This window comes from Toxorhynchites rutilus, chromosome 1 (genome assembly GCF_029784135.1).
Source record: "Toxorhynchites rutilus septentrionalis strain SRP chromosome 1, ASM2978413v1, whole genome shotgun sequence".
Taxonomy (NCBI): domain Eukaryota; kingdom Metazoa; phylum Arthropoda; class Insecta; order Diptera; family Culicidae; genus Toxorhynchites; species Toxorhynchites rutilus.
The window spans coordinates 17,919,787-17,933,818 of NC_073744.1; the positions used below are offsets into that span (position 1 = coordinate 17,919,787).

Here is a 14,032-nt window from a genome sequence, read left to right on the forward strand (position 1 = left end):
CTTCTGGAAGCGCTAAAGGTGTTGAATATGGAGAAGGAATTGGCCGGCATCCAAAAGTCGGTCATCCTTAGCACCTGCGCGATTGTCCGACAATTTCTCGGTCAGGACTGAAACAGCACGAGCATGCAGATACGTGCATTCCGCAGAGCCTAGTCCCCCTTTGGCATTCAGAAGCCCGGGGGCAGGTGAAAATTCTGGCTAGGTTCGCCTAGTTAAGAAGTGAGATAAGTCTGATGAAAAAGGAAAAATCGAAAAAACCAAAAAAAAACTAAAAAAAATTAAAGAGAGTAAATCGAAAAAAATCGAAAAAATCCGAAGAATAAATTTTGAAAAATTAAAATTGAAGGAATCTAACAAAATAGATAAAATCTAAAAAATGAAACAATAAAAAACTTAAAGATCAAAAAAATCGAAAAAAATTAAAAAAATTAAAAAAACAAAGGTTATAAAAAAATTGGAAATAAAAAAAACGGAGATAAAAAGAGAATCGAAGAAAAAAAAATTAAATATCGAAAGAAAAATCGAAAAATTAAAATAAATTGAAAAAATAATTGAGGACTGAGGAAATCGAAACAATGAAAAAAGAAAACAAAAACAAAAAGCAAACAAATTAAAAAAAAACAAATCGAAGAAGTTCAAAAATATTAAAAAACAAAAATAAAAAAAAACATGAATTGAAAACCGAAAAATGGAAAAAATAGAAAAATTAAAATCAAGAAATTTGAAAATCTTAAGTCGAAATTTAAGAAACGAAGAAAGTGTAGGAATGGAAGGAAAGTTTTTGAAAAATTTGACAAAATTAAAGAAAAATCAAAGCAAATTTTGAAAGCTGTAAAATTGTAAATTTGCGTCACATCACCCGGTAGAATTCGGCATGTGAAATACTTGTAATTATTGGAACGTTTTTCCTATTTGTTGCTGGCAACATGAGAAATTGGGTTCGGAAAAAATGGAAAAGTTGAAGAAAAATTAAAGAAATATAGAAGTTTAGGAATTCAAGAATATACCCTAGATAGGACTTTTCGAAGATTCTATTATTTATCGAGTTATAGTCATTTTGATGATGCGGTATCTGAAGGCGTCTTCAGATTCGTTCACATTACTCCAATCGTCATCGTTCGGCCTTAGCCACCCGGTAAAGCTGAATGAGTGCAGACGTGCCGAAACCGGAACCGAATCATGCCGAACCCAACCCGAAACAAGCCGATTTTTGTCGAATTCATATGAATACAGTCTGTTTGCATCTCTCTATTTTTTTATTTCACTATTTTTAAAAAATAGGGAAACTTAAAAAAATCAGTATATCAGTATTTTTAGCTTCAAACGAACGCCATTTTGTCAAAAAACATGTTTTTGACGTGTCCGAGGTCCATGCGATAGCGGCATCTTTGCTGATTCAGAATCTGTTAATTTTTTTTGTTTCAGATAACCAGAAGGGCTGGAATCGTGTACGCCATGGCAAAATTTATTTGTTGAATCCGGTCTCTTCATTAGCTCGTAACTATTCTAATTATTTATTTTAATATTCAATTTTTGTTCTATTGTTAAAAAATTGGAGAAAAAAATGATATGATGGATAATGAGAATATTCTTTGTTTTATTTTTTCGGAGCACGAAAAACGTTCGAAACTCGTGCCTTTACACTAGAATACCTCCTTAAGAAAAATCGAAGCAAATTTGAACAAAAAAAGGAAAAAAAGTTCAAGGAAAATTGAAGAAAAATTTAAGTGTAAACACTGAGTGAACGAATTGATCACTTCGAAACCGTCCTCTTTTAATCGATACAGTATGACTCAGTTTCTAGAATATAATTGAAAATATTTCACATATCATTATGTTTTTCTAATACAGGAGAACTTCCATATAACGTACGCTGGTTATAACGTACATATATTCGAGGGATGAATTTCATGGCAACTCGTCTCAGGAGTTGCTATTGAATCGTTGTGGCTGTAAAGACATTGATCATTTGAGCAACTTTGCTTACTTGAAATCTCCAAAAAAAAATAGTCTTCCTTTTGAATTTTTTACAAAAAATGTCAATTCAATTCAAGTCAAAGAATGAAATGTAGGAAATTGTTTAAATTTTAATAAAAGAACCCATTTTTTTATAATTACACTGAAAAAAATTATCAAAAAAAAAAAAATCCAAAAAATTGCCAACTGTGCTTTTCTTCCAATGTATGAGAGATTTGTTGATAGTTATTATTATTATTATTTTATTGTCGTCAATCAAAATTGTACACCAATACATTCTTAATACTACTTAAAACTACTTACTTAAAACTAAAAAAAACTAAAGAGAGTTGGCTGGATAATTTTTCCGATAATTTTTTTTTTCAACAAATTTTTATATATTTATTTATTTATATATTTCGTCAAACCAGCGTAGACTAAATATGCTGTCCAAATATTATAGTGAAACTTAACTATATCTTATTCTATTCAAATAGTCCTTGAGCATTGACCTTGACATGGTTACATCAATTATTTCACTGTGTTCGTTATAGATCATACATCAGATCATCATACGATTAATAGGACTATATTTGGCATAATTTGTTCTTCGGTCTATGCAGAAAATGTTAGGGTTTCTCAGGTGCCTAATCGATGCGTAAAAATTTAGGTTTCCTAATATTTCTTCTGAGTCCACTCGTTGTGATATGATGTCAATAATAAATAGAACCATGGCAGAGTTCCGACGTTCTTTTAGGCTTTTAATATTGATTAGCATACAGCGTGCTTCATATGGAGGGAGATGATATGAAGACCAGCCTAGTTTACGAAGTGCAAATAATAAAAATTGTCTTTATACAGGTTCAATTCTGTCTTCGTGTGAAGTTATATAGGGGGACCATACAATACTGCAGTATTCGAGAATTGATCTGACATATGTAATATACAATGTTTTTATAGTGTACGGATCGTGGAAATGGTAACTAAAGCGTTTGATGAAGCTCAACATATTATTTGCTCTATGGATGATTGTATTATAATGATCAACGAAGGTTAGTTTTGAATCTAAGACCACGCCTAAGTCTCTTACTCGTTGACATCTACTGATGGGTTGATTTCCCAGCTTAACACCATTGCACTATGGTCCAGGAGGTGCATTTAAGTGGAAATTAGCATCTAGAGCTCGACAGTGATTCGCTAGACAAAAACTGTCTTCGACAAAGTTGTTACATATAATAGAGTGCTCATTTCTATGTTATCAAAAATAGGGTGACCAAAATTTACGATGAAATAAAAAATCTAACTTTCTTATCTTTATAGATAGAGGTAAATATTGTTCGACAATATTGTAGCTCTGGTTATTTTAAGTAACTTTGTGGAACAATATTTCTTTCTATCTCTTCAAATAACAGATATAACGCTTTTTCTCTAGATTGAATTAGGGTTACCATGAAAAAAAAGGTTTTTTTTATATGTAAAATTCATACTTAAAACTGTCTTTGAATGATCTTTAGAGCTTTCCAATCTACGCATTTTACGGTGCATAACTTGTATGTATCTTAATGCTACTCAAAGTTATTGATGTTTTTCCCCCGAAAACACGACCTTTTCATTTGCTTGTCGTTCTTTTTGGGGCAAACATAATAAAAAATTATTGATATCATTTTAAAGAGCACATTTGACTCTACATAAGGTGAAACTTTCAAAAGAGTGTTATTTTTTATATTTGAGTAAATTAAATTTGAAATTATGAGTTTTTGCATATAAATGAACAAGTTGCAATATTTAAATGCATATAGTAAGCGTAGACTTTAAAGCAGCATCATTTCAGTTCAGTCTTATAGCCACTCAACATGGAGGTTCAAAGAAGACACATTGTTGATTTCCTTTTTCGGTGGACGAACTATAGAAGACGTTATACAATTATTACGAGAAAAAATTCTGACTATTTTCTTTTTCTACAATAAAATATATTTATTGTATAAAATAAAAAACTACAAAATCAAATGCTTAGCATTTTCCGGAATCAGAAGATCGGAATACTCTGGTGTTTGCCTATTACTGAGATAATACTGTATCCGAAGCTGTTGCGAAGCCCAGTTCTTCAGCAGAAAATTTTTCTGTAATTTCCCGAACACGGTTACGCTTCATCCTTTGACTCAGTATTTATATCTTGGCATTTTTCTCGTAATAATTATATAACGTCTTCTATATTTCGTCCACCGAAAACAAAAACAAAAATGTGTCTTCTTTGAACCTCCATGTTGAGTGGCTATAAGACTGAACTGAAGTGATGCTGCTTTAAAGTCTACGCCTACTATATGCATTTAAATATTGCAACTTGTTCATTTATATGCAAAAACTCATAATTTCAAATTTAATTTACTCAAATACAAAAAATAACACTCTTTTGGAAGTGACACCTTATGTAGAATCAAATGTGCTCTTTAAAATGCCATCAATAATTTTTTATTATGTTTGCCCCAAAAAGAACGACTAGCAAATGAAAAGGTCGTGCTTTCGGGGAAAAAACATCAATAACTTTGAGTAGAATTAGGTACATACAAGTTATGCACCGTAAAATGCGTGGATTGGAAAGCTCTAAAAGTCATTCGAAGACAGTTTTGATGTAGAATTTTAAATATAAAAGTTAGAGCAAAAAAACCTTTTTTTTTCATGGTAACCCTAACTCAACCTAGAGAAAAAGCGCTATATCGGTTATTTGAAGAGATAGAAAGAAATATTGTTCCACAAAGTTACTTAAAATAACCAGGGCTACAATATTGTTGAACTATGTTTACCTCTATCTATAAAGATAAGAAAGTTAGATTTTTCATTTCATCGACAATTTTGGTCATCCTATTTTTGATAACATAAAAATGAGCGCTCTATTATATGTAACAACTTTTTCGAAGACAGTTTTTGTCTAGCGAATCACTGTCGAGCTCTAGATGCTAATTTCCACTTAAATGCACCTCCTGGACCATAGTGCATTGTTCAAGGGTGTTCTTTTTCCTGTAAAAGTCATCGAAGTTCATTTCCTAACATTGAGCTGTAATAAACTCTTAGTGCACCAATTATAAACTATGTTAACTTCATTTTGGAATGTTTGAGAGTCTTCTTCATTTTTTATTTTCATATCATCTGCGTAGATAAGTGCCTTAACACTATTAAGAAAAACGCAAACGTCATTAACAGATAAAATGAAAAAAAGTAGCCCCAAATGAGAGCCTTGAGGAACTCCGGATGTAACAAATATTGGTTTTGAAATTTTCTCATAAAACCTTACTATTTGCGTGCGGTCAGTCAAATATGATTCTAGCCATTTTAATAGCTTGACTTCTATCCCTATTTTTTGAAGTTTAAGAAGCAGTAATGGTATATCAACACGATCGAAAGCCTTACTAACGTCAGTGTATAGAGCTTCAACTTGATTACCATTATCCTTTGCATTCAAAGTGAATGTGACAAATTCCAGCAAATTTGTTGTTGTTGATCGTCCTTTGAAAAAACCATGTTGCTTATTCGTAATTCGTGTCTTTAGTTGTTGAAAAAGTTTTTGGTTTATTATGGCTTCAAAGAGTTTTGGAACGCAAGAAATAATTGCTACTCCACGATAATTTATTACATCGGATCTATCACCGGATATGAAGATTGGTACAAGAAAAGAGTTCTTCCATATTTTGGGGAACCTTTCTGATTCCAATGACTTATTGAAAAGCCATAAAAGTGGATGAGTTAATTCAGATGCCAAATTTTTTATAAAAACCGGTGGAATTCCGTCAGGATCTGGCCCTTTTGAGACATCAAACTTTTTTAATGCGTCAAAAATTTCAATGTAAGTTAGTTTTCCAACATCACATGGAAATTCTGGAAAAAATGCAAAGAAGTCACGATCTCGATCCTCCTCAGCTGTTTCAATATAAACTTCTTGGAAAAATGTTGCAAAGAGGTTGCAAATTTTTTCCCCACGGTATCGTCAAGGTGCATGCGTGATGGAAAACCATTGCTTTTTAATTTTGTTTTTATGTAGTTAAAGAAACTTTTCGGGTTAGACTTTATGTCCGACTCTGTTTCTAAGTTGTAATCTTCAAAAGCGATTTTAACAGTTGAGTTGAGCTGTTCGCAAATGTTCAGATATTTTTCAAGATTAGCGTCAGATTTGTATGTCTAATGAATTTTATGTGCCTACTGTTTTTTTATTTTTTAGATTCTTTATGTTTTGATTAAACCAAATCGGATACTTTGTGTTTATATTTCTCTTTTTTCGTCTAGTTGGTATCTTCTCCTCTATAATTTCATTGATCATCGAGTAAAAAGTCTTCACTGCTACTTCAATGTTTTCCACACTTCTAAATATATTCTGCCAATTGATATAGTTAAGCTTACACCTAATTGATTGGTAATTTGCTTTAGTGTAATCAGAGACTTCCTCGAATTCATAGTTGTTTTTAGGTGTTATCTACAATTATCTATAAATATAACAGAGTCTTATTATCACCAACAACTGGAAGCAAGATAAATTCACTGTCAAAATCAGTGATAAAGTCCGCATTTCGTTGATTGAAATCTCCGTATATATGGATTTTTGATTCTGGTGCCAAGGAAGATAAAATATTTTCAGCAACTTCGCAACTAATTTCTCATAACAACTAACTATAGACTATAGACTATTAAAATATTTTTTTTTCAGAATTTCAAAAAAACATTTTTTTTAAGAAAATATAATTTTAATTTTCAAAATAATTGTTTTTTATAATTTTTTAAAATTTGTTTGCTATTTTTTTAATAAAATTCTTCCTATATTTCATTACCTGACCAAAATTCTGTAGTTCTAATATTTTCTAAGTTGTAATTTTTTTTAAATGCTAAGCTTTTTAACTTTTTAGCACTGTTACAGAGACAAACAAGCGGTCATTTTATCTGTTCACCATCAATCAACAGTAAGAAGAAAGCATCATGAGAAAGGTTGACCTTGCCTTCTAGTTGGGTTTATTCATCATTATTTACTAACTTTACCCAAACTAATACCTAACTCTACCTGTTTCTGAATTATTTATTATCTTCTATACATATAAAAATGGATTTCTGTCTGTCTGTCTGTCTGTCTGATTCTTATGGACTCGGAAACTACTGAACCGATCGACATGAAAATTGGTATGTGGGGGTTTTTGGGACAGGGGAAGGTTTTCATGATAGTTTGAGACCCCTCCTCCCTCTCTAAGGGGGGACTGTCATACAAATGAAACACAAATTTCTGCATTACTCGAGAATTATTCAAGCAAATGAAACCAAATTATGCATCTGGAGGTTTTAGGGTGCAATAAATTATTCTATGGTGGTTAGATTCTCCTCCCCCCTCTCTTAGAGGGGGCTGCCATACAAATGAAACACAAATTTCTGCATTACTCGAGAATTAATCATGCAAATGAAACCAAATTTGCCATGTGAAGGTTCTAGGGTGCAATAAATGTTTTTACGGTGGTTAGATACTCCTCCCCCCTCTTTTAGAGAGGGCTGCCATATAAATGAAACACAAATTTCTGCATAACTTGAGAACTAATCAAGCAAACCAACCCAAATTTGGCATGTGGAGGTCTTAGGGTGGGCTGTCATACAAATGAAAAACAAATTTCTGCATAACTCGAAAACTAATCAAACAAATGGAGCCAAATTTGGCATGTGAAGATTTTAGGGGACACGAAACGTTTCTGTGGTGAATGGACACTCATCCCCCCTCTCTGAGGGGAGAAAAGGGGAGGGGTCTGTCTTTATTCTATCATATTTTCTGTATCAAACATTTATTCCATGTAACGGAGAAACATGTTATTTGCAAGTGGTTGAAAAATCTTGAACGAGAATTATGTCTGAAAATAATCTGATATTATAAAGATGAGTTTTGGTAGAAGTACTAGGTAAAAAAAAAAGTAAAAGTAAAAGATAAATTCAACGAGGTCAATGAGAAGATCAAGAATGAACAGTTCTGCGATTGGACTCATGAACTTGCGCTTAGTAAGAAAACGTGAATGTTTGAAGGTATTGATAACAAAAAAACAAATTTTGGGCGGGACGAAGTTTGGCGGGTCAACTAGTGCTTCTATATAAAGTACAATTTGATACAACGAATAATTTCGAAAGAGGAATGTTATATCGAAGTTTCCCTGTAATTGCTTTTCCTCTGCCTCTTCTGGGTGGGGATTTAGTTAAAGTCCAAATACAATTAGTTTAACCAGTGAAAAATTATTTCCAAAACAAAGTTGGTAATGTATCAGATCACAACCCTGACATGACCAGTGGATGGTTATGCAACAAAATCGTATGGAAGCGCTCCAACTACGGTAATTATGCCTCGGTTGAAACGCCTAATCGTCGGATGTGCGATCACCGCATGGAAACTACACAGAGGACTTAATCTTCGATATTGCTCTTCCGCATCAATTGTGGACCATTGCACGCTTCCCCATTATTTCGGATGCCAACTACTGAACCCGAAAATTAATATGAATTTAAAAGCTCACCACATACCTTCTGTCCGATCCACCACCAGCGGGTGAACCAGGACGATAAACAGTTTAACTCGTTTCGATGCCCGGATCGTGTGGAGCAAGCACATTTTCGGTATTCACGTGTAATCGCCATCCGGTGGTGACTGAGTGGATGAAGGTGGCCAGAGATCGCAGAACCGTTCCTTCCCCGAAGAAGAGCCAAAGAGCATTCCAATCAACGTGTTTTGCGTGTGTTATGCAGTCGACATTCAGTCGTTCTAGCATTTTTTGGGGCAGAACAGACGCGAACTTTCGGCACTGGCTTCAGGCGAAGCTCTCGCATTCCCAAGTTCGGATCTGCTGCTTCTGCTGCATCCGCAGCGACAAACTTTAAATAGAGGGGTTTTTGGTTTGATGGGAATAGAGCATGGGTAGGATGGGAGGTTTACTTTGCCACTTCGATTGCACCACATCACACACGGTATGAACCGAAACGACGAAGCTGGGCAAGTGCCGGATTGTTGTCCTCTCCGACTTCCGCCGGCGGAGCTGTGGGATACGGCAACCTGTTGAATGTGCTAAATTGGTGTGTTGGGCTTAATTTTAGCTGCATAGGGCTCGTGCTTGGTTAGGCTCGTGATAACGTAATCGTTTTGCGATCGAAACAATGGAAATCCGTTTAGTCGGTGGTGCGCTTTTAATGAGCGCCAATTCCTCTGTCCAAATTCTACGGCATAATGTTCCGTCGGGGAACTGCGCCTTTTCTGCATAGTATTAGTCGGATCATATTACGACCACTTGTGTGAGAATCCGAGAACAACAAATGTCGTTACAAACGATGGTTTACTATTTTACCACGTTCCATCTTATCTTCCCATAAATTCCAAACTTTGCCGTCTGTGATGAATGCCTCGAACTGAACACAGCACCCGCAAGGTTACACAAACAAAATCAGGTGTTTCTGGTTTTCCCTAGCTCCAAGTGAGCAAGTCAACACTCAGCCCGGACAACATGTGCCACTTTTTTCCCGAGACTGGACAAAGTCAAGAGTGCGCCAATCCCTCACGGATATATTAATGTGTGTTGCATAGTTCTCGAGCTGTTTTCCACAGCATTTTGTTGTTGAGCGGTAAAACATTGACCCATTAAGTATCGCTCGTCCTCTCCGTCGCAGCGAGAGAACGAGAGTTGGACCAATTAGGAATTCAATCGGATGGTCGGGTTGAAATAGGTTAGAACACAACATCATTGTGAGTTTTCGAAAGTTCGTAGCTTCAAGCGCACTGTGTGTGATGCAATGCGCGTGGAGAACTTCATGAAGGTTGAGTAACACGACCACCACCAATACCCGATTCCGAATTCAAGTTCTTTCGAGCCTTTTTTTTCGCACATTGTGTATTCTCAACTACAGGTCTCTAATAGATGCAATTGCAATGCCTGTGTTTCGATCGAATCGACTCGCGCAATTGCAGCTCCAATGCAACAGAGCAGAGCAGCAACAACAACAGCAGCAGCGAGAAGTAAACATTTGACATTGACTTAAATGTGCAAATGTTTTTAAAATGGCGCGGACGTGGTTTTTGTTTTTCGTTGAGAAGAGCGGTGGCCCCCTCTCCGATAGTTTACTAGATGTTTTGATTTTCGCAGCTGGGTTAGATGATGAAATTTGTGGTAAAGCGCTGAGTGCGGCATTGGAGGAGGTGTGCAGTGGCGTTTTGTGTGGTATTCGAGTAAGCTGCGATGTGTAATTTGAACCGCTTTTTGAGATTTCAGACGATTCCGCTAAGTGACTCTCGCGGCCAGTTAAGAGTTATTATCTGGATGGGTCGAATTTTGTCACACCAGTGTTGGGTTATAACGTAACATTTCTAAGCAGAAATTCTCTGTTTGTGACATTTTTGATTGGGTCATATATCGATATCTTCCTTTTCCCTATATAGGGCGGATTCGATTATTTGCAGTCTCCCTTTTTTCCATTCTGTATGCGCCCATTCCATGCCAACCCGATATAGTGATTCTCAGAATTTCGTCAAAAGTGGTAATTTTGTTTTTTATACATTAGACCCGGGTTTTTTTATATTTTTTATTAGGGTGCCCAGTTCCATTTTAGGGTGATCCGAAAAATATTTTTTTTCCACTTTTTCCCAAAAAATGACTTTTTTCAAAAATTCATAACTTTTGAACCACTGAACCGATTTAGATGATCGACATATCAAATTGAAGCTATCCTATTGAACTTGCAAAAAATGGATTTTCGTAATTATTGATTGTAGTCGTTTTTTATTGTTTTCATAGCTTTGGTCTGGAGGACACTATTTTTTTAAATATTTTTTCTTGAAAGCTGAGGATTTTTTACATAACATATCTCGATAGCAGGGATATGATTTTTCAAAGTTAACCGGTGGTTAGAAAATACAGTTTTCTAACCGAGGATAGCTTATTGGCTTCAATTTAACATGTCGGTTCAGTAGTTTAAATGTTATGAATTTTTGCAAAAAAGTCATTTTTGGATAAAAATTTGCAAAATCATATCTCAAAAACGAAAAAAAACCATTTCTGATATCGATATATGTTATGTAAAAAATCCTCAGCTCTCAAAAAAAAAAAATATATATATATATACAGGGAAACTTCAATATAACGTACATTTCGTTTTCAAAATTGTATTTTGTATCGAAGCACAAAAAAGAATTCAAAAATATAGCTCAGGTTACTTTATTATGTTGTTGTTTGAGTATGGTTAGTAAATAATGGTGATAAAATCCAACTAGTAGGTGAAGTCAACTTTTCGCATCATTTTTCCTTCATATAGTTGTAAATGTAAATAGATAAAAAAAACGAAAAAACTAATTTCAAAAAATACCTTGAAACCAAAATCAATTCCATTTATCAAATCCAAGACAAGTAAAACATTTTTCTTTGAGAATTTTTGACTTCAAGCAAACCAATTCATAGAAATGATAAATGGAAATATATGATGTTGTGATGATGTTATCAGACCACTTCTCGAGTATTTCTACATGCAATGTTATCCAGGTTGATTTTTCGCAAAGCACACCGCGCATTTAGAGAGCAACTTGCTCTTCTTCGTCCTAAACCACAACATTTTCATTGAGATTTTCATCTTCTGGACCAACTGATGCCGAAATTCGAAGGATTTCCTCATCATCTTGTACAAAGCGCAAGAGTGAATATCAGCTGATGAATTGAGCACTCTCTTAACGATTTCTTTGTCTTTTAGGATTTTCAGTTGGTTGGTTAATTTCATTCGCAATGCTCTTCAGACTTTCTTGTAATACGGATCGGTTGGTGGAGTAGGGAGGAAAAACTTATAAATATGGCTTTATCACTCGTTCGTAGTTTCTCTGCACTGTAAAGTCCGAGAGTTTACCGAGAACAAGAACGGCTTTAAGAAGAGCTTGATCAGGTTTTAAAAAAATATCATCCGAGAGACAAGTTGATTAAAAAACCATCCCTTGAACAAACCTCACACCATCCGCGGATTTATCGATGCCTTGTCGTAAACAAAGAGTTCGTTAAAATCCGATGATAACTTTACAATAACTTTCCAATTAATATTTTCGGTGCTATTCAAAAATTGATGCAAAAAAATAAAATAAATTTGAAAATTCCATAGCCCAAAGGCCACTAGACGAACTATGTGAAACTGTGAGATTGACAGGATTATTTAATTAATTGTTCATGAAACTCTATGTATCGATTCTGAAGTGAATTTCTACACATTGAACATGTGTACGTTACATCGAGGTAAAATGTACGTTATATCGAGTTACGATATATCGAGGGTACGTTATATTGAAGTTCCCCTGTATATACAGCCATTCCATGCCCAACCGATATAGTGGTTCTCAGATTTTCGTCAAAAGTGGCAGTTTTGTTCTTGTTCGCAAATTATTAGACCCGTTTTTTTGTTAGGGTGACCATTTCCATTTTAGGGTGGTCCGAAAAATCATTTTTGCCAAAAATGACTTTTTCCAAAAATTTCGAACTACTGCCAATTCAGATGTTCGACATATTAAATTAAAGCCAATTAGCTGGTCTTTCGTGGAAAAATACTACAGTTGCAGAAAATTTGAATTATGTTTTCGTTATTTTTGATTGTATTTGTTTTTAATAGTTTTCATGGTCTCTGGACCAAAGGTGCTATATTTTTTTTATATTTTTTCTGGAAAGTTGATGATTTTTCACATAATATATCTCGAAACCAGGGAAGCTTTTTTTTCGTTTTTGAGTTATGATTTTGCAAAGATAACCGATGGTCTAAAAAAACATTTTTTTCCTTTTTTTCCACCACAAAAAAATCATCACTTTTGATCTACTGGACCGATTCAGGACCGATAAAAATGGATTTTGTTTTCGTAATTATTGATTATAGTTGTTTCGTATAGCTAACATCGTTTCGGGACCACAGGCACCATATTTTTTTATATTTTTTTCCTGAAAGCTGAGGTTTTTCCACATAATGTTTTCGAATACCAGAGAGGTGTTATTTTTCGTTTTTAAGTTATGAATTTTCAAAGATAACATGTTTTCAGTTTTCGTTCAATATTTCTAGGCGACTAGACTGAATGTATGTGAATATAATCCAATTAATTTGTAAGTTATTTGAGTTATTTTTTGAAAAAAGACTAACTAGTAGGCTTTAATTTGATATGTCGATCATCTGAATCGGTCCAATAGTTCAAAAGTAATACACTTTTGAAAAAAGTCATTTTTGGGAAAAAAGGGAAAAACGATTTTTTGGATCATCGGTTAACTTTGAAAAATCATAACTCACAAACGAAAAAAAAACACCTCCCTGGTTTCGTGATATGTTATGTGAAAAATCCCCAGCGAAAATTGCGAAAAAAAATGATTTTTCGGATCAATCTAAAATGGAAATGGTCACCCTAACAGAAAAAAAATACGGGTCTAATAATTTGCGATAAAGAACAAAACTACCACTTTTGACGAAAATCTGAGAACCACTATATCGGTTTGGCATGGAATGGCTGTATATATATAAATAATATAGCCCCCTCTAGTCCAAAGCCATGAAAACAATAAAAAACTACTACTATCAATAATGACGAAAATAAAATCCTTTTTTGGCTAGTAAAATAATAAAAGGCTAGCTCATTGGCTTCAATTTGATATGTTGAACATCTAAATCAGTGGTTCTAAAGTTATGCATTTTTGAAAAGTCATTTTTGGGAAAAAGTGGAAAAAATTGATTTTTCGCACCACCCTAAAATGGGAATGGTCACTCAACGAAGAAATAAAAAAATACGGGTCTAACATTCTGCGATACATATTCAGAACTATCACTTTTCATATAAATCTGAGAACCACTATATCGGTTTGGCATGGAATGACTGTATGTAAGTAAATCGAAAAAAAATTGTTTGAAAAAAATTTTTTTTTTTAATATATATTTCTGATTCATCTCCTTAAAGTCAGAAAACATCGTTCTCACATAAAAAAAATTACATAATTCTTCAGGAGGTGATAAAGGATCGTGTTTGATGAAAAAAATCCTTCTACTCACATGTTCGAATTTTAAAGATGACAGAGTTTTTGAACTTTTCTCT

General features: G+C 34.1%; 1 protein-coding gene across 7 annotated transcripts in view; it reads left to right on the forward strand.

Annotated features, from left to right (window-relative positions):
• LOC129779585 (mushroom body large-type Kenyon cell-specific protein 1) overlaps positions 1-14,032 on the forward strand; it is a 407,471-nt gene that overhangs the window by 81,987 nt on the left and 311,452 nt on the right. The gene's annotated exons all lie outside the window — the stretch shown is intronic.